This window comes from Herpailurus yagouaroundi, unplaced genomic scaffold (assembly GCF_014898765.1).
Source record: "Herpailurus yagouaroundi ecotype Mexico unplaced genomic scaffold, PumYag 159, whole genome shotgun sequence".
NCBI lineage: Eukaryota > Metazoa > Chordata > Mammalia > Carnivora > Felidae > Herpailurus > Herpailurus yagouaroundi.
The window spans coordinates 71,184,500-71,212,282 of NW_024412400.1; the positions used below are offsets into that span (position 1 = coordinate 71,184,500).

The window sequence follows — 27,783 nt, forward strand, 5'->3', positions numbered from 1 at the left end:
TTCACATATTTCAGAATAATGATACAAATATGGAAATCTATCCTAAATACATATAACCAGAGATGTTACAGCAAAATTTATGTGAAAAGGCCTTCAGTAAAGTGTTATGCTAAAGAAAAATACTCCAAATAATCTGTGTGTTCAATGACAGGCTTTTTTTTTTTTTAAATAAGGGAAGATCCACATGACAAAATACATGCATCCATTAAAAAAGATTTGAAGGGGGCGCCTGGATGGCGCAGTCGGTCAAGCGTCCGACTTCAGCCAGGTCACGATCTCGCAGTCCGTGATTTCGAGCCCCGCGTCAGGCTCTGGGCTGATGGCTCGGAGCCAGGAGCCTGTTTCTGACTCTGTGTCTCCCTCTCTCTCTGCCCCTTCCCCGTTCATGCTCTGTCTCTCTCTGTCCCAAAAATAAATAAACGTTGAAAAAAAATTAAAAAAAAAAAAGACTTGAAGATTTCAAAGTAACGTGGAAAATGTGATAATGTAAAAGAGAAAATTAACATAAAAGTACATATGTAATATAATCTTAGTTTTTAACTACTAATAACGGAAATTTGCAGGGTGTTCAGTGGGTGGATGGACTAAATGAGTGATGGGCATTAAGGAGGGCACTTGTTGGGATGAGCACTGGGTATTAGATGTAAGTGATGAATCACTAAGTTCTATTCTTAAAATCATTATTACACTATGTTAACTAACTTGGATTTAAGTTAGAAAAAATAATAGAAATTTTCTGTGGATTATAGGATCACAGGAGAATTTGATTTATATTTTCTATATGCGTAATTTGCAACCAGGAGCAAATGAGCATATGTCACTTTTTAAATCAGAGTTAAACTGTATTTTGCATATAAGGAGAAAAAACGCAACATGCAGTGAAACCACTATCATATCTAACCTTGATAAGATACCCTTGCTAAAAGCAACCTCACATTGGGGCGCCTGGGTGGCTCAGTCGGTTAAGCGTCCGACTTCAACTCAGGTCATGATCTCACGATCCGGGAGTTCGAGCCCTGCGTCGGGCTCTGGGCTGATGGCTCGGAGCCTGGAGCCTGCTTCTGATTTTGTGTCTCCCTCTCTCTCTGCCCCTCCCCTGTTCATGCTGTCTCTCTCTGTCTCAAAAATAAATAAACGTTAAAAAAAAATTAAAAAAAATAAATAAAAATAAATAAAAGCAACCTCACAAATACATTTCAGTATACAAATGTATTTGTTGACATCCATTTTGCTCATTCTTTGTCTAAGTAAATTATGAAATACTGAAATAGTTAAAACTTTCCTAGAGGTCTAGCATGGAATAAACACTTAGAAATTCTCCAGTCAACAAAGACGTAATAGATTTATTAGGATTTTCCTATAGTTCTGTACTGCAGGACCTTTTACAATCCATGTTTACACACTAGCTAAAAAGCAAGCATTTTTTTTTTTGTCAAGGGTTTCTTCCCCCACCCTAAGAATCTAGCAACATAAAGTGAATTAAAATATACAAATGAATATAAACACCAACATACATGTAAATCTTTGTCCTTTGTACCTAATCTCAGAGTCTTCTTCATATAAAGGATTTTTTTGTTTTGTTTTTAAGGAAGAGGTCTTTTTTTAATGTTTATTTATTTTGAGAGAGAGAGAGAGACCGAGCGAGCAACCACAACTGGGGGAGGAACAGAGAGAGAGGGTGAGCGAGAGAATCTCATACAGAGCCTGACGTGGGCCTCAAACTCACAAATTATGAGATCATAACCTGAGCTGAAGTCAAGAGTCAGTCAGACACTTAACCAATTGAGCCACCCAAGCACCCCAAAGACAGAGGTCTTTTAATTAACTTACACTGAAAGCAGCAGGTATTTTATCTAATGCTATGTTACGTAGAGAGTACATATTACTGTAGCACATAAGTCGTCGTCATCATCATCATCACAGTGACTAGCAATCAGCTTCTCATTGACTGCACATAGATCCACCGTGCCCTGAGTGCTACAATGCCATATAGAATACGTTTCCGGTAAGCAGGAAGACTGCAGCTAGGCTCTGGGAAGTTGGAGAATCCAAATGAAATAAAACTCCAACAATTGTCAATGCTCTATTTTATGTTTTATTTTTAAGCTGATTTATGTCCACTACTCTGACAGGTTTCAGAAGGATGGAGACGCGGCCCCAATAAACTGTCTGCCAAATGCAATGGCTCAGCCAAAGAATGATAGCCTCAAAAAGTTGGGTTAAACTAGCTGCTGCCAGTGGTCTTTCATGGGCATCCAAGCAAGGCTCCGGCATCTCTATCTGTGCTTGCTGGGGGGAGGGGGCATGCTAGACAGGAGTTTTCTACTCTTCTGGAAATTCAGATAAATTAATTGATGTGTGTATTATATAATTATCCCTCCTTTTCCCGTTTCAACTGTAAGCATACAGAATGGTAATTCACTAGAGCCTGCAGAAAGTTCTAACTGCTGACAGGAAGGGGGAGGAGTTTCTGCAAGACCTCCCCTAATGTTTAAGCAGACAGAAAGGCAATCAAAGAATCCAAGAAGATGATCCAACTCATTGCCTTACTAGGTGGGTTTGTGCTTCCAGGCCCATAGATCAAAGAGTCCTGTTCAGCTGCTGCCAAGAACATGAAATTATATTCAGTGTCAATTCCGTAATTAGCAGAATTGTGACAATCTATAGTTTACCTTTTAAAAAGGTTTACCCACTGTATCTTAAAAATGGAAAGAGCTGTGATACAAAAAGCAAAAATCCAGGCATGAACATATGCCAGATGAAAAGAAAAAAAAATACAGCAGGAAACTCTTAGGATTTTAATAGTTAAAAAAATTCTCCTAGTGCTCATATTTCTGAATATTTCTAGGAGAAATATTAGGAACTAGGTATAAATTATCGTGTAGTAAAAATTACACTGGATTATGAGTGAGAAGACATACGTACAGGTTATGCGATCTTGGAAAAACATTTCACCTCCCTCACCCTCAGGCGCTCCAAAAGGAAATGGGACTATTAAAATTGGCCCTGCCTCCCGATAACTTCGTTCTGACGATCGAATATGATGTATGGGAATATATATAAATGTGAAGTTTTCAAAACTATCATTTTACTACTAAATTTTTTTAACCTCTAATCGGAAGGAAAATCTTTATGAAAAGTGATGTAGACCAATGAAAGGCACCTCATTGTGTCCTGGAAATCAGACACTGTGCTTTAAATGTCACATTGTCTTCCGCTGTTTTAATTTTTTTCTAGGGCTAAAATTTCACATTTATACTGGAGAATGCCTCTTGCATGGATCTAAACTTGGACTTCAGAGTGAGTCAGCTTCAGCATTCACAGGAATATAACAGGAAGGAAGTGGTTTCTAAAGTAACTTTCCTGTTGTTCCTAGAAAAAATAGTCACAACAGAGGAAAAGCAGTTACTCTATTATTCAGAGCATAAATTATATACTCCGAAAAATAATTAGCACTTGTATCTGCAACAGATAGCTACACTTTCTGGTTATGTATCTATTAATTTTTTTTATTTTAATAGTGATGACTCATAATGAAATTATGCATTCATCGTTCCATTCATTAAACTGTTTAACTTACAGGCTGTGCATGTAAACTGCAAATTCTCTGCATATGTGATCACATCACTCTCACCCAGGCTCTGGTTCTCAACCTAATATTTGTTACCATATACAAATTCTTTCCAGAACAAGTTTTTTTTTTTTTAATGTGCATTCAGAAAGCAGATGCTGTTGAAAATGTTATCAAGTTACAGATGCACAAGGTACTCTTGCTGAATGTGTTTGGCAATATAGCTCTGAAATATCACTTCAGTTCCTGCCTTCTGCTGCCCCAAACTTCATTCTCCAGGGAACCATCCAAAACAGCAATGCTAAGAATTACTAAATTCAATCCTCAGATCAGCTGTTTCTGAAATGGTAGTACATGCTTTTCAACAAATTCAGCGTAAGTTTTTCTCTTGTTGAAAAAGGTGTGAGCTCCGAACACTTTATTATCTGAAACTTCATTAAAGGGGGAGAACGATAAAGCAACAGTTATTGGAGTGGGATCCAGAAAACAAGCAGCAAGAAAGAAATTCTGTCTTACATGATTCAACAAGAGAAAGTCTCTTCCACTTACCCCTCTGTCTTCCCCAGCCCCACCTCCTTCTCTTCCTGCCCTTCCTTTACTCCTCTTCTGTCCCACTGTACCCCCTCCTTCCTGGTTGCTTTCTTTCTTCCTGCTCATGTATAACTAGCACTTATATTAGCATTCAGTTTACAAAGAGCTTCACTCCTCCCTTGTCATGTCCCATGCCATTGTCACTTCAGTCTTACAACAGACACGTTAGCATCCCATTTTACACAAGACCCCAACCAGGCTAACAGAACCGAGGGTCAAAAATCAGGGCTCCTTATTTCAAAGGCTGGGTCCTCTTCTGACACTATGCCACCTCTCAAGAAATTCCTTCCTTCCTCCCTCCCTCATAGATCGGTCTCCCTCTTCTCTCCCTCCATTCAGCTCCCTTTCCACATTCCCTGCTCCTCGTCCATTACCTCCACCAAACTGCCTTCCACCTCACCCCACCCCATACCCATCTGAGGAGTCCTTTCAGTAACCCCCCTCATCGTCAGAGAGATCAAGTGACCTTTGCTCTGACAGGGACAGAGTCTCCCCAAAGCACCACAAACTATCTCTGTCCCAGACCCGCCCTCTCCTTTCATCCCAGGAACCAAATCTTGTCTATTTGTCTCATGTAGGAGTATCAGCTATTTCCTGAATTAACCACATGTAGGATTTGGAGGGAAATATCCAACGGAGGGAGTTTTGTGACTCTCTCCCCACCGCTGCAAATCATACATGGTGTGGTTAATGGTGTTTAGATTGTCATATACAGTCATTAAACACTTTCCTACATTTGAAAAAGATATTTGGGATATTCAATTTATAATATTACTCTCTCATCATTTTTAAAGAGTATATCATAAATCCTTTCTCCCTGATATAATCCTTCTTCCATTGCAAATTTTTGGATGATATGCTTGCCTATATAAAAATGGGATTTTCATAAAATCCTGAAGAATTGCCTCCCAACAATTTTATTTTGGAAGTTTTGAGCTCTCCCTTCAAAGGTGTCAGTTACTCCAATTACGAACTATGAAGCTGAGGCACTCTAGATGATAATTTTGTATTCCCAGACTCCTTACAACTGTGAAATTTTAATTACTCCGGTAAGAAATAGTTTCTTGCGTATGATCATGAGGCTGGTGAAAGATGTTGGACATGGAATACAAAATATATATATATATATATATATATTTCTCTATTTGAAGAACTGCAAATGTGGAAATGAAAAAATAAAATCTTCTCTGCCCCCCCCAACATTATGGAAACAGTTATTTACTGAAATTCAACTTAGATTTTGGTTTTGCCTCAGAGAAACCACTACAAGGATGTTCATTCAGAATGAAACATGGCTATGGTTTGTGATACAAGGAGATTTTCCCACTAAATCACGCTTTATTCCTGAGAAGAAATTGTGACCAGTCAAGTAATAACTAAAATTCACATACAATCAAGGCATATTCAAACTGACAACCAGGAATTTGAAAAAAAAAAAAAAAGGCAGAAAAAACAAAAAAGTGTTTTGTTTTTATCAGGCATCTAAGCAATTCAGGTATTTGGTTCTTACATATAATCAAATAATGGAAGCTGTGATCATAATAGCATTTCCAGATAACAGAACGACAAGTAATTAAATAATGGTGATTTACAATCACTCCCTTTGTGATTTTGTTTGGTAGTAGTTTTGTGTGTTCATTAATCACTCCTTATTTTCAATTCTATAGACCGACATAGTACATTTCCGTCAGGTCAGTCCGTATTCCATCTGCCGCCCTTCCTCAGCCCCTCTGCTGGAGCGACCACTCGGTTTCCATAGCAACTACTACATAACTATTGCTCCTGGGATAGCAGGAGGGGAGAAAGAACACTATAAAAAAAGGACAAAATCTGGGTAGTTGAAGCATAACGCATTCTCTGTGTTACTGTGAACTACCAAGAACTTTTTTCTGTTTCCTTATTTGGAAAAGTACTTAGCAACTTTTCCGAGTAGCATTTCCAGCCTCATCTCTGACCAATGGTAGGAAATCCTCCTTCCATCTTCCATGATCATGACTGCCCAATGTGGATCCCCCCTCCCCCCCCACCTTTCCTTCTTTGCACTTTGACAGGAGTGCACACATGTGATTGCTTCAAACTGTAACACAAAGCTCTGCAAATCCGCATGAAATAATGAATGTGCTCATTGATCCATTCAGTCCATTTGATACATCATTTGAGATTTTGCATATATGCATACCCTGACTCCTACCTCAGTAATAATGAGAGCATTTCCCATGGGGACTGATTCTTTTATCTGACTCCAGAGAACATTTATTTTTGTAACTGGGAAGAGCTGGAGTCCCTTGCTGGGAGTGAGAGAATTGTTTGGGGAATCCTAGAGTGTTTTTATCCCAACTTCACTTTCCATGTAAAAATATCATTTGCACAAGGAATTCTTCCTCCTGCGGTTATAGAGGATCTGGAAATCTGATCCAGTAGGCAGGGTGGTGTCCCTCTCGGTCTCCCAAGGAAGTCTGAGTCCTCTCTCCCTTTTTAATATGAGAATTCGAAAGCAGTGGGAAGTGATGTTGGACCTATCACAGCATTGCTAACAGACAGCCTATTACAGTATTTAATAAAAACAGAAACAGCATGCCTATCATAGGCTAATAAATCCTACCTCCTGCACGCTTTAAAAACAGTATGAAGCAGCTTTAACGGAGCTTCTGATAACTAATTTCAAGCATGGCTGTCTAGCGTGCCTGTCACTATTGTCCTCCCAAACTCTTTCAGACATTTTGAGCGGAGAGTATTAAAGCTATGAGTTAGCAAGGGTTGTGACATTAATGGTCCAGAAAAGCTTTAGGCACGAGAGGCAATGATGATTACCCGTGGCTATTTGGAGGACTGCACTGGATCGCTGTCATTAAAAATTAAGCGTGGCTTTTGAGGAAGATGTGACAACTACCGGAGGTAGGATTTGCATGTAAAACAAAGGAATCTGTTGCTGTTTTGGGCTTTTGTTTGCATTGTGCGGTGCGGGTAGTGAATTGCAGCCAGGTGCGGAGTGAGAGCAGGAAGGGGAGAGAGGGGAGTGGGGAACGGATGGGCTTAGAGCAAAACACAGTGGATAGTATTATATTTTATGGCAGAAATGCCTCGAGGACAAACTGGCTCCAGGCTCGTAGCCTGCTGAGTGTGCATTCCACGTTGCTTTTCCCTTGGAGTAGAATGCTTAGAGGTCACGGAAAAAACAGTTTGTTTCTTATCTGTGGTGCCAGCTGGGCTGTTGGTAGGGTTGAGTGAAGACTTTGGTAGGTGGGAGGCATAAAGGTCTAAGAAAAATAAAGAATAGGAAGTGGTCGTTAAGACTGGAAACCTGTTAGATAAATATTTTATTCCCATGGCCAACATGCTTTGATAGCCAGAGTCTAATTTTTAAAAGGGGAAATTGAAAGATTACAACGGATTTCCCTGATAAAGAACTACTTCGGATTTATTATAAAAGAAAATTGGGTACCTTCGTCCATTTTGCATAGGGAAAGGCTGATCCACGCTGTTTGTGTTAATGGTTTTTGCTAAAGCAGAGCAAGAGTTTTAGATTAAAAGAAGGGGCTTTTCTCTCTGTTCCTGCTCCTGCTTTTAGACTACTGCCGGGCTGCAGATGGAAATAGTGATTTGTTAGAGGTTATGGACTTGGCGTTTTACCTTTTTCCTTTCTTCTTCTTCTTCTTTTAATGAATAGCATAAAAGCATAATTCTCCTTGAAAGATGAGAGGGCAGTTGGGTTCCAAAGTCCAGCAGATAACGAGTGGATTTGCAGAGGAACTTACACTGCTTTGTACTTTATTATAGGACTGGTATAGATAGCTCGATCAGAAAAGGACTTGTCAGGAAATCATAGGTTGAGATTTTTAAAGCAAAAATATAATGGTCAGAAAATAATGTTTCACCAACTTGATCTCTGGTGCAAGTTTCAGTATTTGTCATTGCATATGACCCTCAACGTGAAGTGGCAGAAACGTAGTGAGTGAATTTCTCAGTGCTCTTGCGTTATTTCCCTGATGGACTTCACAAACTCCGAAATGTAAAGATGCTGCTTTAGATCTTGAAAAAGCCTATGTTCTGATGCATTGATTTGATTATAATCAATAACAGAGATACATAGAATTGTACATTCATAAAAGAATGTGATATTCTTCTAAAACTTTGCTATTGATGCAGTATTAACTAGGAAAAAAGTGAAAGACAATTATAGTATGCTTGTTTTCAGCTAAATATTGGAGTTAAGACTAAGTAGGGCTTTTCTCTTTTCTAATGCAATTGAGTTTGTACATTTGGGAGCTTCTGTGTATATACTGCCATTCACAAAGTTGAAATCATTGCCCTATAGTGTATGACAATACACTATAGTCTAAAGCATATAGCTTGAAGTTGTGTCTCTTTTTCCTGATGAATATGATTGAACCAGCCAAACTCTCTTGTCTAGTTATGTGACCAAGAGCATCAGTCCATGAAATGACTATATAGAATTTCTGATGCAGTTGATGATTGTGACATAGTTTTCTGCCTCTATGTGGCCAGTGGAATGTGTGACCTTGACCTTGTAAAGTCCCATTCTCTAGCCAATTGTGCTCCCCAGTCAAGAACCCATACATGAAAAGAGAGCTCGCAATACACAAACAGAAACACACACACACACACACACACACATACACGCACACACACATTTTACATACTGCTGTCAGAAGTTTACAACTGAATATTATTTCTATTGTTTTCATTATTTATTTGAAAGAGATTTTCACTGGCTCTGGTCTTAACTAATATCTTCTGAATCTAGTCTCATCAAGTATTTATTTTAGAGGTAATCCATGCCATAAAACTTGTCAATAAGAGAAATTATTTTGCTATCATCATGCTCATAACACTTCACTGATTAACTAAAATATCCTTTCAAAATGTTCACAGATATATGGGAAAAGTTCCTATATTAAATCTTAATGGTATATGTATCTAGAACTTCAAAAATATAGGGGAGATATGGAATTTATTTTCTTTGTAAGCTGTAGGGAAAGGCAAACCAAGTAATTTAGTCAAAACAACCTACTTTGTGTCACAAATTCATTTCATTACCTCTTTACATCGATAGATATCAGCCAAAGCATTTATACATATTTTCCCCTTTCAGTTTCTGCTACATCTAGCAATGAAAAAACCACCAATTCTCCAGCTGTCCAGGAAAACAAGTCCGAAATCCACCCTGATGTCAAAAATAGGCAAAGCTTTAGTCAGCCTTGTCTTCTCAGCCCCCATGCATAGCACAACCAATGTATCCGTCACCAAGACACAACTCACCAAGTCCACAATCGCCCTTACTGTGTGTCTCTCTCATATACACATACAGCCATCATTTGACTTTATTGGTTGATATTGGACCAGACATTTCTCAACCTAGCACCATCTTCTCTTTGATCGTCTCTCTCCTTTCACCAAAACAGAATGACAAATGAACCTTCCAAGAATAGTTTTACTATTATATCCAATTCAAAGACAGACTATAATAATGTATCTACAATATAGTCCTAATTTATATATATATATATATATATATATATATATGTGTGTGTGTGCGTGTGTGTGTACGAAAAAACTAGAAAAAAGTATACCAAAATGTTAGAAGTTATCTTGGTGTGTATTATTGGTGCATTATATTCTCTTTATTCATTCGTTTAGAGTTCCTAATTTTTTTTCAAAAAGCAGGTATATTCATAGTCACAAGGAGACTTATATCATACAGGTTTCTTTATCTCCTTTTATAACCATGTTGCTCATTTTCCCCATTATCATACTTCATGTCATCTACTTTATCTTCACCCCAAATTCTAAAATCGTTTGTCAGTCCAACCAAAACCGAAGAGAAGTGCTATTCCCCTATCAGAGCCCTTTTCTCCTTCAGTTTCTTGGCATGTCATGAAAAACTCAGCATTATCCTTCCCAGTAGACTGACTTCTTAGCTCAGATTTACCAGAAAAAGAGTGTGTGTGTGTGTGTGTGTGTGTGTGTGTGTGTGTGTGTGTGTGCATGTGTGTCTGTGTGTTTGATTTTCCCTACTTTACAGGCAGAGAATTTTCCAATCTCTTTTGCTGGCTCCTAATTATCTTCTAAATCTTTAAAGGTTGGAGCGCTCCATGGCTCAACTATACATCTCTTCTTTATCTCTACTTACTCCCGAAATGAGTCCAACCTCATGTCAGGACCTTAGAAACTATCCATACACAGGCATGTCACAGATTCTGATCCCTAACCTGGACTTACATATTCAACTATCTATATAACACTTCCACATACATGCCTTATAGGCACCTCACACTCAACATGTTCAAAATCAAATTCTGAATTTCCACACAAAATGCCATCCTCCCATATTTTTTCCCATGTATGTAAATTGAAACTCCATTTTGCCACTTGCTCAGAAGAAACATTTTGGAATCCTCTTCGACTCTTCCCTTCAAACGTAGCAGAAAATCTCATTGCTTCTACTTTCAAACTGTACCTGGAATGTAATTATTATCCCCACTGCTACTACTCTGGGCAGGTTACCACCAACTCTCAGATTATTGCAATATGTTCACCATTCTTGGCCTTTTGCTTCTGTCTCCCCAGCTCCTATCCACACATTCCATTCCGTATCCAAGACCCGGTTTGTTTCCACATTGAACTTAAACCATATTATCTTCTGCTCGAAAGTGTCCAACATCTTCCCATCTGACCACAGATAAAAGGCAGATCGTTACAGTGGTTCACAAGCTACGTGTGATCAGCCCTGGGTTCTTCCCTCACTCCCTCTGCTTCCATCCTCCCTTCAGCACTCTTTAGCCACACTGGCCTCCTGACTTTTCCTCAAACCTGCCACATCCTCTCAAACCTCAGAGCCTATGCCCACTGCCTGGAAAACTTTTTCCCTACACAGCTACATGACTCAGACCCTCACTTTCTTCAGGTTTCTGCCAAATGTCTCTTTATCAGAGAAGACTTTCCTGTAGGTCTTTTAAATCATACCCTCTCACAAGCTTCCTATTCCAAGTCCCAGGTTTTTCTCTGCAGCATACCAGATTATCCCCCAACATATTGTATGTTGAGTTTTTATTGTCCGTCTCTCTCCTGCTAGAATGTAAACTCTGCAACAGTGACTTTGTTGTGTTCCCGGATGTATCTATAGCATCGATTGTCATATGAATGAACAAGCTGCTGAATACAGGAACTGAATGTTTGTCCCCATCAAAATCTATCAGTAGCATTAGGCCCTAGGCATAAGCTTGTCAACCTCAGGGTCAAAGCTGTGTCATAACACCCTGTTGCTTTTTCCAAAGAGAAAGATACTGAACACCTTGAGGAAAGTCAAGGAGATTTATCAAGATGCTTTTCTTTCTTCTCTCTACACAGGAGGGAAAAAAATATCACTGATTCCAATCTATGTCAAAGCAAATAAAAATTCAATTTGCCTGAATTTGATCTTATCTGAAGATGACCTCTTTTTTGAAAAGACATCTTCACAGATCTGTACCTATAACTATGGACATAAACAGGGTGCCTGGGTAGCTCAGTCGGTTAAGCATCCGACTTCGGCTCAGGTCATGATCTTATGGTCTGTGAGTTCGAGCCCCGTGTCAGGCTCTGTGCTGACAGCTCAGAGCCTGGAGCCTACTTCAGATTCTGTGTCTCCCCACCTCTCAGCCCCTCCCCTGCTCATGCTCTGTCTCTCTCTGTCTCTCAGTAATAAATAATGTTTAAAAAAAGATTTTAACTATGGACATAAACATTATCTATATTTTCTCTGCCCTCTGTTGGTGATAAGAGAGAAGATGAAAAAACCAGGTTAGAAGATACAGGTGGGCTCAATACCCCTTTTTGAGCATACAAGCCCCAGTAGTTTATTTGGCACCAGGAATCAACTAACAATAACTAATGCTGGTACTAGTAACTTAGAATTCATTTATTGCTCTCAAAACAGCATGGTCAACCTCATGGTATCGTTAACAGTGACTTCCCTAGTATTCACAAAGTACATGTCTTCAAATAATTAAAGTATAATGAAATAATGTTATTGTCCAAATTGAGTAGAAATAATAATGCCCAGTATTTCTAGAATGTCTGTAGTCTATAGAGGTAGAGTAATGTGAAAAGGGCACAGCATCTAAGACAAGCATAGGCTGTAGGAACAGATAGGCTTGATCTGGATCTAACCTCCTCACTTCATGGCTATGTGACTACAGGCAGTTTTTAAAAATTGTACTGAGCCTCAGTTATATCACTGGTACCTCTATGGGTTAGAGATTAAACTTGACCATGTAAGTCAGTGCCTCATGAGAGTACTCTGGCGCAGAGGAGACGCTTAAAAAGTAATAGTGTTCTCATTGCTGTTGTCATTTTATCTTCACAGTGTGCTTTAATAGTACATATTATCCTTTCCATTGAACAGACAGCAAAACTAAGCTGTAAAGTTAGTCAAATGGCTCAAGGTCAAAGAACTAGTAAGCTATCAAAATTTACTCTTCCTTTAGCCACAGAGACTCTTCATAAACAGAATGTCAGATTAACCTTCTTTAATGTATTTAGTGCCCAAAGACTGCCAGTGATTAGAGGAGTTTTTCTTAAAGGTAGAACCTGAAAAAAAGCTTATTTTCTTTCCTCTGTGAACAATGTGAGTGGCTTCATGTATTCCTTCCCTAAACAAAAAGTAGACTTAAACTCCTGAGAAACAAGTTAAATGAACCCTAATGTGCTCATTAAGAAAACCTTAATCTTTAGACATGCTGCATAATGGAGTGTTGGAACACCAGCTTCACTGTCCTGAATACCTAGGTTTGAATCCCACTTCTGCCCACTGCCAGTTGTCCAAACCTTGCTGAGTCTCCTTTTCTGCAGCAGAAACATAGGTTGAAATAACATGTCATTCCTGGGGTTGTGAGGATTATATGAGGTAATCTATGCATAGCTGTGAGCCCCATGCACGTGCATAGTACAGATTACCTATATTCACTTCAACTATTATCTTAGATGAAACTTTAAACATTATATGTGTGTGTATACACACATACACACACACACACACACACACACACAATGACCCTGACCCTGAGAGATTTGGTCTGAAGTATCTCCTTTAAGTCTTATTTCTTGGAATTGCAATGCCTCTGAAGTCATCCAGTAGCTATCATTTAAGAGACACTTAAGCACTAAGGCATCATGTAAAAGCTCAGGGTGTTTGAGCACCTGGCCAGCACCAGAAGCAGAATTTCCTGAAATGTTTGACATTTGCTCATTTCTGATTAGACCCAAAATGAAAGAGGAAATTCTGGACAAATCAAGAAAATATCTGCTTTTCTGAGATACCAAACCGAATTTTACAGATTCATGTTAAAAGAACTTTATCCAAGTGCCTTCCCTCAGCTTTGCCAGGCTCCATTTTCAATATCTCCCTTCTCCACTCTGTCTGTGACTACATGGGCTTTATTATTGTTAAACTAACCTGATAAACACAACATTGTATAATAGGACTTCAGTGCAGGACGTGCATGAAATTGGCAATTAGCATCATCAATTATTCTAGATTTAACATTACTAATTTCTTAATGCAAAGGAATTCGATTTTTTTAATTGCTTAATAAAAATTAGCACCTCCAATTAAACTATTGGAAGAAAGTCTTGAATACCAATCTACTACATAGGCTAAACTTTTCTTTAATCAGTTTTGAACTTCATCCGACATGAAACAACAACTCCAATTTCAGATTCTTGAAGGTTGGTTTGTAACACTAATGATCAGATTTGTGTATTTGTGTTTCCTTTAATATTTTGTCATTTTTCAAATTCACCTCTTTAAATGTGACTAGTCCCAACAGTACTCTCTCTCTCCAACAGTGTGGATGTGCCATTGTCATAAAAATGTCACAGATTTTCAAGCTTTGAGTTTTTGTTTTAACTCTTCACAGGATATTGTTCCCTTTTGCTCCAAGAATACTCTGTGTATGGTTCTGCCACAACCCTTAGCACACTGTGCTGTGATCTTTGGTTCACTAATCTGCCCCCCTCTTCTCCAATTAGATTGTAAGTCCCTAGAGGTTAAGGACTGGGCTACAGTCACTGCACTATTTCCAGGGCCTGGTAGAGTTCTTGGCAGTAATTAATGCTCTATAAGTAATTTTTTTTAAGTTTATTTATGTATTTATTTTAAGAGAGACAGAGACAGCAAAAGTGGGGGAAGGGCAGAGAGAGAGGGAGAGAGAATCCCAAGCAGGCTCCACACTGCCGCTGCCAGTGCAGATCCCGATGTGGGGCTTGAACCCACAAAGCCAGATCATGACCTGAGCTGAAACCAAGAGTTGGACACTCAACCAACTGAGCCACCCAGGCGCCCTGCCCTGTAAATAATTCTTGAATGAATGAATGAATGAATGAATGAATGATGTCTATAGCGTCCAGTTTGACCTAAGATGGGTTAACGACCAAAGGAACAAATAAACAATGCACCTCAGAAAGAGGGCTTCATGGAACTATTTTATAATAAGAAAGCCCTGGACCCACCTGTGCTTGCTAACTTCTCATTCACTTGCCCTCTCAACTCTTCTCTTCATATTCTCCAGCTTATATCAGATGTTTCTTTGACTGTTTCCCCATCCCTCCTCCTCTCTTCTGTCTGCCCACAGCCACTACCCTATCTTTCTAAAGAGTATGGTGGAGCCTTTCATTTGAAGCCAACTTCAAGTCTGACAACCTCAGACAGAAAACACCTAAACCCTCTCCTCCTCAAAGCCAGGGTGACAGATGAGCCTGGGTGAGAATTTCAGCTCAGGGGGAGGGAAAAAAATAAATCAGCTGTCAAAATGTCAAGCGTGCTGACTTCCTAGGAAAGAAAGAGAAGATGCTTATGTGACCAGACAGCAGGGCTTTGGTTTACATTTGCCAGAATTTGTACTAAATAGGGAAAATGTCAAATGAATCCCATATGCAGGTTCCTTGTCACTTTGGTGTTTTCCTGAGTGTGAAATTAAAACTCCAGAATATTCTGGATATGGAAGTTCATTTTCAGTTTTCAACAAATCCACTCAATGAGTAAATCAGAACATTTAGGCAAGTAGTAAAATATGGAACTAATTTTTAAAGTATAATTTTTAGCCCAGATAATTAGGCTACAAACTCCTTGAGAGCAGGTACTACATTTTTATAATTCTTAGGTGAATAGAACTGTATGAAATATATAAGATTTTTTTAAATAACTTTTTGATTGATATACACTCTCCTCTTCACCCTATTCCCTGAGGTAAAGCTGCACTAGAGAAATCAGGTAAATGTCTTATCATTATTTACCAGGCTGCATGACTGGAGATGTAGAGTTCTAGAAACCACACAAATCTTAATTGCACTGAGTCCCCTTTGTGCACTGTGGTGCAGACAGGGCTCTTCTGGAAGCGCAAGGAAAAGGGGGCTTGTGAGTTCTGATGTTGCCTGTTTATCCATAGAATCCTATTATTCACAGACATCTGTCATTGGAAATAATTTATAAAACCAATCCACGTAGGATCCTACCAAAGGAGGATTCAATTTGGAATTTTGTCAAAATAAAGCCCTGACTATACTACATGTGTCTGGGGAAATTCCACTGTACATGTGACATAGCTCAGGACATTATAAATAGTGAGTTTGGCTAGACTTTTTAAGTCTTTTTTTAATTATTAATTTTTTCACTGGAAAGCTAATAAAGGTCAAGCATTAGACTCCATCACTGTTATCCACAAAATTAAAATATCTTTCAAAGTGAAATTCTCAGGAAGTTAAAAAAAAACAATCATTCAAATGCAAATCTAGAATCTTTGTTGCTTCACAAAGATGCAGAGGGTCATTCTGGCTACACAGCACCCAGTACTTTATGAGGTAGAGAGAAGAAGCACATGGTAAATATTGCCCATGAGATAATTCTTGAATGTCTTGAGTTTGGCTTTGTACAAGCATTTGAAAATTTCTGACCATATGAAGTATTTGTAGCTTCATCAAACTGAACTGCAGTTTCCTCAGAGGGATTGTATTCTGTAGTAAATCTGGAGGCACTGATTGTCTCTGGATTTGTTTTTTCATTTCCTGGTATATTCCAAATGAAGAAATTCAGGGAGAAAAACAACAACCTGATACCCGGAAGAAAATAATACCTAACTTTAGAGGCAAAACTCTACCAGGATTGATCCAGTTTCTTTCTCTCTGTGGGGATAACCAATGACTGCTTTAACCTCACTTCCTAGTGGTTCTATTTGATCCTGTGTGGTGCTTGGCAACAGTCATGTGGGGCTTCTGTGTAGACAACTCAAGGTAACTATTTGCTTTAAAAACATAAAAATAGAACAGTACAGGACTCGATTCTCTGTTGGAATGAATAAAAAAAAAATGTTGAGGGAGAGAGAATGTTCATATCCAAAGTAGAAGGAAGGCTTGGATAATAGGTTACCAAATTTGAAAAAAATCTCTTTGGGTATATAAAAGGTAACAATAGCCTTGGTACAAAGAAAACTGGCCAAAGAATGCCTATTACAACCTGCTTCTCAAACTTCTCGGCCTATTTCTCCCCTGACAAGTGGATCTGGTGTCTGCTGAACAGAAACTGAGGAAAACATGGTATAAAAAAAGAAGAGATACGCTCTGTTTTATATGCCTTTATAAAGTTGCCTTGCATGTAACTTTGATATCATATGGTGTTTAGTTTATCGAGTAGAAGAAGATTCTGACCCTAGACCAACATACTCAGGCGTCCACATTTAAAAATATATATCTACTCTGCATTCTGCTAGCCTTCAATTGATCAGTCCTCATTTCAGGTCGACATTGACTCAACAACTCATTAATTTATTCAACAAATATTTACTCAATATTCACTATGGACTAGGCACTACGATGGGTATTGGGGTTACAATGTTGAGCCAAATCAGAAATGACCCCATCACCAACCATGGAGGTTACAGTCCTGAATGAGAAAGATATTTTTCTAATAGTCACTCAAATAAATGTAAAATTACAAATGTAGTAAGTGCTAAGAGATTGTTTAATTAGAGAGATTAATGTAGTCAAGAATGTCAGGGAAAGCTTCTCTGAAGAAGAAAGGACTAAGATGCTAAATGAGGAAGCAAGGGAGTGAAAACAAGAAAAAGCAAGTGTGAAAACAGCAGGGATTAGAGCAAAAGCTTTCTAAGCAGAGCAAAGAATGTGCAAGGCAGAAGCACGACCCTTTCACTTAGTCAACATTTATCAGGTGCCACGCCTGTGTGCAGGAGAGGGAGGGAATTTCCTGCCCTAATGGAGCTTATGCTCCAGTGAAAGGCAATGAATTTTTAAAAATTAATGAATGAAACAAAAAAGGAAGCCTGTTACAGAGAGTAAATGGGGACTGTGCTCCAAGGAAGGGCCAGTGTGGCTGGAGGCAGGAATCAAGCAGCAGGTGGTTAAGATGAGGCAGAAGAGGCAAAAAAGAGTCTGGCTAGGTAAGCCCTCACAGGCCACGTGGAGAAGTTTGCTCATTAATGTTAAGAGCAATGGAAAGCCACTCAAAGCATTAAGCGGGAGGCTGAGAAGATATTTGTGCTTTGCAAACATTATCTCTGCCATTGATCTGCTGCAATGTGCTGATCAAAATGGAGATGACCAAGTAGATACAGAGAAGCTAATTTAAAGGCCATTGTAATAATCCAGGTGAGGGTAGTTTAGACCAGGTAGCAGCAAAATGACAGACAAGTGGCCAGAAGGATTTATCCATGTTCAAGAAGTCAGATCAGAGAGTTGGCGATGGGCTAAATCTGAGATGATATGAGTAAAGGAGTAAAGGAGGAGGTGTCAAGGACAATTTTAGATTCCTAGTTTGAGTAACCCAATAGATGGGGAGGTTATAGAACCCTGGAACATAACTAGAACTCTCTTGGATCAAAGAACATTCTGAAATTATAGTCTATACTTACTGCCTCCATTTCTTTGCTCCCCATTTTTTTTAAAGCACTGGTGTATGAATTCTGACCACACAGCTTTCCTGTGACTGCCCTCTTTACCCTTTATCATCCAATTTGGCTTTTTCACAGACCTCCTGACCCGCAATTATTCTATAGTATTCTAATATATATTATATATTTATATATATTACATATATATTTATATACATTACATATATATATAATACATATGTGTAATATATATAAAATCTCTCTCCCTCCCTCCTTAAATAGATAGAGATAGAGATAGAGATATGAGGGAGGGAGAGAGGGAGAGAGAGATTGATTTTCTCTTAAAATCTTCTTTCCTTGATTTTTAAAAAAATTTTTTAATGTTTGTTTATTTTTGAGACAGAGAGAGACAGAGCATGAACGGGGGAGGGTCAGAGAGAGAGGGAGACACAGAATCTGAAACAGGCTCCAGGCTCTGAGCTGTCAGCACAGAGCCCGACATGGGGCTCGAACTCACGCACCCTGAGATCATGACCTGAGCCGAAGACGCTTAACCGACCAAGCCACCCAAGCGCCCCTCTTTCCTTCATTTTAATTATGTTTTCACTTCCTAGGTCCCCTCCCACTTTATAGCTCTTTCCTAGCTTTCCTCTTTGCTGGATCCTCTTTTTCCTTTTCTTATTTTTTGTTATACTTTTTCAGTAATTGAAAATACTGTCTTTACTTTCATCCCAAACTATCTCTCTGGCTGTGACTCTGCTCCCCAACCCAGGTCCTACATTGCCTGTCGCCTGGTAGACCTTTCCCTGTGATGGCTGTCTACACTTCAAAACTCACTTGGCAGAGCTTAACTCACAGTAAGACCTAATGAATCTACTCTGCCTCATATTTCTATTCATTGTGCTACTGATGGTCCAGGTTCTAAAGCCAACTATTCTTTGAATCCTTCTTCAACTATAGACTCAATTGGCCTGAGTCCTATTGATTCTTCCTTCAAAATTCTCTTGTGTATCTTTTTTCCTCCCTATACAAATAAAGCCCCTTTGTTCTCACACCTTGGCTATTATGATAGTTTGGCTAACCAACCTCCTAGCCTTTAGTCTGATTTATTTTTTCAAAGTGCTGTCCTTAAATCACTTCCATAAGAATTACCTGGGGAGCTTTTTAAAAATATCAATTCATGTGGCTACCTGTATTTAATCAGAATATTTCTGAGTAAGGCCTGCAACTTGAACAAACACCCTAAATAGATCTATCATATATAAATTTGGAAGAAAAAAAATGCTCTAATCTCTTCCCACCTTGTTTTCTTCCTCATAGCCTTTCCTAATGAGTAGTTCCAAAGCCTGACCTTGATCATGGAACTTCCCTAATCACAGCTCTTCAGTGGCTCTCACTCAACCAAGCAAATCAAGTCTCCCAGGACAGGACATCACAGTCTTCCAGTTTTTGATGTCCACATAAAACACCAGCCTAATCTTTACCTCCCCTCCCCTCTCTCACCCTGTGATAAAAGTGAATTGTACTATTTACCACCCCTCAAACATACCAATCATAATACCCTCATGCCTCTGTCCTTTGGCCCACTGCACTTTGAACACCCAGGAAATGTCTCTCTTCCCTTCCATTTCCACCTGTCAGACTTCTACCAACTCCCCAATGACCCTTTCTCTCAACCCTTTCCATTTTCCTTTCTCTCTTTCCATTCCTTGTCCTCCAAGCTAGAAAGGACCTCTCCAGGCTTTGAGGTCTTCCAGCAGGTTTTACATTTTGCTACTTACTCATTACACAGTTTTACATCATTTTTCTTTTAATTCTACTTACAAATTTCATGAAGAGAAGAATTAGATTTTATAAAAAGACACACTTCTGGAATAGGAAGGAAGTTGACCTGGGTTCAAGATCCATCTAGTGCACATTCTTGGGAAAAATCATTTAACTTCTCTGAGCTTTGTCTCTGTTAAGTGGGATAGTGTCACTTACATTATAGGACTTGGGTCAGTGTAAGTTGAGGTGTCTTGTAAAAAGCTGAGCCATAGGAAATTGCTTATATTCAATTATTTTCACTTGCAAAAATGGAAATTTCATTGTATCTAGAAGTCCTCCTATGTTTTAGTACACTTTCCTTTAAAATATCATTGTAGGTGTACTTAGGTGGCTCAGGCGATCAAACGTCCTACTTCAGGTCACCATCTCAAGGTTTATGAGTTCAAGCCCTGCATCGGGCTCTGTGCTGACAGCTCAGAGTCTGGAGTCTGTTTTGGATTCTGTGTCTCCCTCTTTCTCTGCTCCTCCCCTGCTTGCTCACTCTCTCCCTTTCTCTCTCTCCCTCAAAAATAAACATTAAACATTTTTTTAATAAAATAACATTGTGTACCACACTGTGCTTTGCATCCACTTAATACATTAGCCCTTTTGCCCAACATATATGTGTATATTTGTATAATATTATATACATATTATATTTTCATTATATTCATATAATTACAATATTAAAGGAAAAAGAGCCCAAAAGGGCACTGCCCCAACATGGGGTTGGCAAACTCTTAACCTACCTCCAGGCTTACTCTTGCCCATTTCTTTTTCAAACCAGGTGAACAAACAGCAATTTTAACAATAAGCTAAAGTAAGCTCTTTCCTAATAAGAGAGTGCTGTTAAATAAAGGTCAGCAGGAAATGTAACAACACTCATTGTCTCTTGTTTATGGTCCTTCTGGGTATCACACAAACTTGCTCAAATTCCTCTCCTGAGCATGACCTTACCTAGAGTTGATTGGACTCACATTATGCTCCCCCTGACTGGGATCTTTTGTCATCAATCAGAACAGCAATGAGATTTTCAAATGCAACTTTTTTTTTAATGTTTATTTTTGAGAGAAAGAGAGTGAGCAGGGGAGGGGCAGAGAGAGAGAGAGACACACACACAGAGAATCTGAGGCAGGCTCCAGGCTCTGTGCTGGCAACACAGAGCCTGACTTGGGGCTCAAACTCACAAGCCGTGAGATCATGACCTGAGCTGAAGTCAGAAGCTCAACTGACTGAGCCACCCAGGTGCTGCTCAAATGCAACTTCTAAACAAAGTATGCACTTTTGGTGTCTTTAGCTATCTTTCTCTACCCTTGCAAGAGTATGGAGAAACCTCTTGACCAATTAACCCTAAGGGAACTCTGAGCTTGAGAAGGTCAGTGTTTTATATTGGTTATAAATGAACCAGGAAGATGTTGATGTTTTCACATTCCAACTTACTGTTAACTCTTCAGATTTATCAGCCCAAGGAAAGATTCTTTGTCTAATGCTCCCTTTGTTAAAAAGTAATTTGTGGGGCGCCTGGGTGGCGCAGTCGGTTAAGCGTCTGACTTCAGCCAGGTCACGATCTCGCGGTTCGTGAGTTTGAGCCCCGCGTCAGGCTCTGGGCTGATGGCTCGGAGCCTGGAGCCTGTTTCCGATTCTGTGTCTCCCTCTCTCTCTGCCCCTCCCCCGTTCATGCTCTGTCTCTCTCTCTCTGTCCCAAAAATAAAAATAAACGTTAAAAAAAAAAAAGTAATTTGTCCCACAAGTCATTATGCTAAAGGATGTTCTCAAGGAGATTATAGATTATCCAGGTACTATATCAGGTTCCAGGGGCTAGGAGGAGACCAATGCTATCAGAAAGGTATGCAGTGCTTTGGGTATTTTCATACAGAAAGATTACAAATCAAAGCTAAGAAAAGGACAAAGCTCCAAGAAGAAGCGTCAGTATTAACTGGGTTCCAATCTACCTCTCTCTCTCTCTCTTTTTTTTTTCTTTTTGACACTTATATGCCAGTTATGTCCCATTGAGTAAGTTAATTAACATCTCTGTGCCTCAGTTTCCTCCTTCATAAAATGAGGCCTTCATACCTGCCATTCAGGGGCAGGTGACTAGCACGGTGGAGCAGGAAATAGCCTTTCAAGAAATGGTGCCTGTTGTTATTATTAAGGTGGGGGCCAGGTAATCATGTCAAATGCTACAGAGAATTCAAATAGGCAGGACTTTGGGTTTGTGATTTGCATTTTACTAATTCATTGGTGAAAGGAGAGATCACTTTCCAAAACAAGGTTAAGCATCAAAATTAGGTTCAATATCATTAAAAGACTGAGCAGATGGTGAGGAAACAGGCCATTCTTTAAAAGAATTTTTCCCCAAAAAACAAAGCAAGAGTGAGTGCAGTTGACAAAGAGCCAGTAGGATGTAAGAGTGGTATAGACACCCTTTCTTTTGAGGAGAGCCATGAGGGCCTCTTGATAGCTGGTGAACTAGCATCTTACCTCATTTTGTGCATTACACATGGAATTCATGCTCAATTAAGCTGAGTCCCATAACTGTGTGGTGGGCGTCCTCATGAAATGGGAGTTTTAAGACAGGGAAATGGAAGCTCAAAGACACTAGATGTCCTGTCCCAAGTCCCACAGCAAGTATGACAGAGGTAGCCTCTCAGCCAGTGCCTCTGACTCTAGATCCAAGGCCACACTGCCTCACCTAACTACGAATACATCACCTTTCCTTCTGGAGATTGTCTCACTGAGACATGTACATTTCCAGAGAGGATTTGGGGGCAACAACCATGGAGAAGTAGCTGTTCATTTTTCATATGGTTCCTGTTAACAAGACCTTTACATGATAGGCACTTGACATGATAATATCTTCTGTAGCTTGTGAACCCCTAGCAAGTTCAAGGTATTATGCTAGGCATTTGATATGCGTTTTCTCATTTTCAGCTCGGAACAGACCCAAGAAATGAGTGCTCCTCTTATTTCCATTTTATACTTGAGAAAACTGAGGCAACACAACTTGCAGGTGGCAAAGCTGCGGTTCAAGAGAAAGCCAGACTGACTCCTCAATTTTCAGGCACTGAAGGTGACACCTGCTGGCCATTTGACACATTTTCTGCTCAGGCACCAATCTGCACAGGCCCCAGTTGTACACGCCCAGACTGTGAGGTCCCAAAAGGGTCATGCCTAGAACCCCAGGAAACAGAGGGAAGCACATGACTCGCATACAAAGGTCTTGCCAGCAGCTGACCAGGGCAATCTGCTTTCCTGTGGATTAACATCTATCTCTGCTCTCTCTCCTTACCCATTAAGTAAACGCCTAACGCACGGTGCTGGCCCTCATCCAGATGCTGAGCAAGGTTTGCAGATAGGATTCTAAATGGTAACTGTGGAAGAGTGATTGGACAGTGTCCCCCCACACGCTTCCACACTGAGAAGTAGTAAAAGGGAAAGGAGAGCCACACAAATGAGCACAGTTTTGTAACAGACCTCACATATATTCCTTAACATAACCTCAAATTGTTTCTCTATTTTTTCTGCAGTCTTATCCTTTGAATAACAAAACCAAAAAATGATTCCATTCTTCTGCCGCCAATTTCTAAGACAATTTGGGTTGACACATTTCAGATAAAATATAAATTATGTCCCAATTCTCTCTGCATAATACTCTCCACAACCCACTATAGATCAGTGGCATTATAAGCTCTATTTCCTTGCCATCCCATTTTCCCCAAATCGGCCTTGACCTCGTCAATGTAGTACATGGGCTACTTTCCTATATTATCACCTTTCCTCAGTCGAGGTAGAATTTAGATGACAGGTCCTTCCATTTCTAGAAGCTGTTGTTGCTGCTGCTGCTGTTTTGTTGTTGTTTGTAACTATTTTAACTCAAACAAATATAGTAATTTTCCCGGGGTTTGCTCTCCTTAAATTGTAGATATTCAAACGCTCTATTACTGGGAAATTATTATAATTTGTATTCGAAAGCAATGACCTAATAAGTTACACATTTTATGCCTCAGTAGTCTGCTAGATTTGTGAATAAATACCACAGTCAATTCTGACAGCACCTTTAATGGTGTGCAGATTTCTTTCTTCTTTGCTAGGTAGTGCAGTTTGATGTGATCCATATTTCAAAGGCATAATAGGAGCTAAGGGGTTTCTTCCTGGTAGTTCTTCAATAAAGATAAGCAGAAAAAAACTCTCCTATGCCCAAGTGTTCTCTTGGCTGGATCTTTATCACTGTTTGTCAACAAGCTTCCACTAAAGTGACATTGAATTAATTCATATTTGCAAAAGCAAATCAATTTTAATAAAAATTTAAAGTGAAATTCAAACTGAATCTTCACCTGAAACTTGAACTTCTCAATTTCTATTCAGCCAAAGTCAGTTAAGATTTATGACAGATATAGAAAATAGGAGGAAGAAAACAGATTTCCTTTATTATCCTAACCTAAGTGTCATCTGGCACCATGCTAGGAAAAACAAAGCAAAACAAAAACAAGAAATCTAGTTTGGGGCTACTCTTGGTCCGGATGTGCTTATAGGATTTGATGAAAAAATTCTGCAAGATGAACTAGATACTGGCCAATGCTGACTTTTAGGAATACCTGTCAAAAGCAGAATAAGGAAGCAGATGCATGGGCAGGCCACTCAGAGACAGAAAGGACAGAGCTCTTGGCTGCCAATAGGAATGTCACCCAGCACTGAGCATTTTCTGATCAGCTTCAGAGATTCTTTTGGTACCAAGAGATTGTTCAAATCAGTCTACCCAAGAGTAAATACTTGAGAGGGAGTAAGGGTAGGCGGAGAAGAAAGAGTAGATAATTGGAAGAAATCGTTGAAAAGGAATATGCCAGAACCAAACTGTTTTATCAGAAATTATTAAAATTAATAGTGGCTAACAAATTTTGATTACTTATTCATGGGTCAAGCACTGTTCTATGTTATCTCATCCCATTGACAAACTTACAAGTAGGTTTTATTATCTCTATTTTTCAGATAAAGAAACTGAGGCACAAAGAGGTCCAGCAATTTGTCCAAAGTCACACAGTTAGTGTTAAGGCCTTCATTCAACCTCAGCCGATCCAGTCCTGATTCCGGAGTCTATACTCTTAATCACCATTGCCAAGAAATTCCAAAGCAATATGCATTTAAAATAATAACTTTCAGACCATTAAGGTTGCAGGTAAATTTAAATAACATCTTTTTTAATTTCTTTTAAATGTTTATTTATTTCTGAGACAGAGAGAGACAGAGCATGAGTGGGGGAGGGTCAGAGAGAGGGGGAGACACAGAATCCGAAGCTGGCTCCAGGCTCCGAGCTGTCAGCACAGAGCCCAATGCGGGGCTTGAACCCACAAACCGTGAGATCGTGACCTGGGCCAAAGTCGGTTGCTCAACCAACTGAGCCACCCAGGCGCCCCTAAATGAACTTCTAATAAGAATTCAAACCTGAAATATTTATCAGAACCAGATCTTGAAACTACAATTGGTAACGAAACACCATGACTTTTCCTCATCTGTTGTTACAGTTACGAAATAGAACTTGAAATCATAATATGATTTGGAGAATATATAAAAATCTATGTTTAAAGAAAAATTTTTTTTCTTATCAAGGTCGCATAGAATTTGTTAGAAAAAAACAATTCCTCAGGGCTCCTGGGTGACTTAGTTGGTTGAACATCCATCCGACTTCAGCTCAGATCATGATCACATGGATTGAGGGTTTGAACCCTGGGTCGGGCTCTGTACTGACAGCTCAGAGCCTGGAGCCTGCTTCATATTCTGTGTCTCCTTCTCTCTCTACCCCTACCCTACCCTACCCTCTCTCCCTCTCTCCCTTTCTCTCAAGAATAAACATTAAAAAATTTTTAAAAAAGAAAAAAAAAACAATTCCTTCCTTTTCCTCTGATTAAGAAGCGACCCAAATGCAAATCAGTTTAATTCAGTTCTTTTAAACAATTATTGGGCCCCTTTTGAGAGAAGGCACTTAAGCTTTTGCTTCTCCTTTAAAATAAATAACTCAAATTCACACTATTTCCATGAAATAGGTATAATTTACATTCAGAGTCAGTAGCCTAGTAAGATAAAAAGATTAATAAAAAGACTAGAAGACATGCTCCTTTGCCCTCAAATTGCTTGCAAACTAATACTGATTACCCCTTAAAAGAAAGTACTGCTCAGTTACCAACAGCATCTGGGGTTGTATAAAGGACACACGTCCCTGCCCTCTGCATGTGACTTTAACATGGATGGGAGTTAGCTAGAGGGGACCTCACAAGGCCATCCAACAAATTCTTTCTCAGCACTTAGCTGATCAGAACATACAACCAAGTCCAAGGTTCTTGTCATTTTAATGGGTGTTTCTTGGATACAGTGCCTTCAGGGAGGAAAGAGAGGAAACGAGCAGTGGACTGACAGACCAGAGGAGCTGGCAGAGCATGGGAGTAACTTTCCACATGCCCACTGAAAGCCCTCCACACTGCCTGCTACTCAGGCTCACTCTACACCTGGGAAATTACAACGAGAGTCCAAACAAAGAACAAACAGAATGTTTTACTCTTTTACAGCAATAAAACAGCTCTTTGCTATCTCTGAGCCTTTCTCTAGCCAAGGCTCTTCTTTGGCCCACCATCTCCCAGCATGTGAACACAGGGTGGGACTTAATCTGAGGGACTCATGTAGTGTGAGGATTCTGAGGTTCTCTATCTAGATTTGACCCCTGTTCTTCCATTACTAGCTGTGTTTCTTTGGCCAAGTCACTTAAGGTTTTCAGTATGTTTCTGCATGTGTCAAATGAATTCCCATAACATTGACCTTGCTTGTTTGTCGGGATTTTGAATGAAATGACATTTATAAAGTATGTGTTGGTATGATGAGTGATCAATCCAAACTAGTCATGGTGATAAAGGATCACCTGTGTTCACAAAGCCTCATGCCACATTAAACTTTATGGTGCATAACCATTTCCACTGTATTGTACGTGTGTGTGTATGTGTTCTTTACTCAGATAAATTGTAAGTCTGTTGTTTTAATATTAACTCCATCCAAAATGATATGGTCTCTGACAATGAGAGGTTATAATTAAGTAATGAAAACTTCACACACAGTGATGTATTAAAGAGAATTATGTGCTAAATCTCATACTAGACCCACAAAGTGCTTTGGGACCACCAAGAAAGGAAAGGCTAATTTTAACTGGGAATTTGGGACAGCAAATAGAAGACTGGATATTTGATCTGTGGCTTTAGACAAGAGCTTGGATAAGAATTAGAAGTGAAAAGGAGGAAACAGATGTCTTAAAAATTACAAAGGTAAGAAAGACTCAATTTGGGGATTCATGGGATATGAGGAGTGAATAAGAAAGAAAATTGACAGACAACCAGACTTTTTAAGCCCAGAAAAGTGGGAAGAGAGTGTTGGTTGGAGTTCAGTGGGGGATCACAGAGAAGGAAGGGAATTGGTAGAAGAGAAGGTCAGTTGGAACACATGAATTCAAAATGGAGGAAAAACATCCAGATAAGAATGTCTCCTTGTGAAATATAAATTGCAACTCAGGAGAGGGATGCAGATTTTAGAGCCATTTTCACAAATGTGATCATTTAAACTTAGGCAATCACTTTGGGGGAAAGAGCAAATCAAGAATTTAAAAGCAACTAGGATACAACTGTGAGAAGCAGCTACACTTCAGGGCCACTTTAGAGGTATAATTTTAAAGGAAACTTTGGGGACCTGGGAAAGAAACCAAGAGAATTCAGAATCACAGGAGCCAAGGGAAGACAGAATGTCACAGAGGCAATGATGATCAGGAATGTCAGGCCCTGCAGAGAGCCTGGGGACGGTGAAGACAGAGGGACTATTTTGGCCATTGTGGTGACCTCAAAGAAAGCTATTTCAGGACTGACCCGGAGCAGAACAATTGAGAGGGTG

At 39.4% G+C, this 27,783-nt stretch overlaps 1 protein-coding gene across 1 annotated transcript in view; it reads left to right on the forward strand.

The window, feature by feature from the left end:
- Nucleotides 1–6,570: 6,570 nt before the first annotated feature.
- The window catches only part of KCNMB2 (potassium calcium-activated channel subfamily M regulatory beta subunit 2), a 239,503-nt gene continuing 218,290 nt past the window's right edge, over nucleotides 6,571–27,783 (forward strand). Inside the window, exon 1 of the mRNA XM_040480803.1 lies at nucleotides 6,571–7,057. The gene's annotated coding sequence lies outside the window, so the exon portion shown is untranslated. The remainder of the gene's footprint in view (nucleotides 7,058–27,783) is intronic.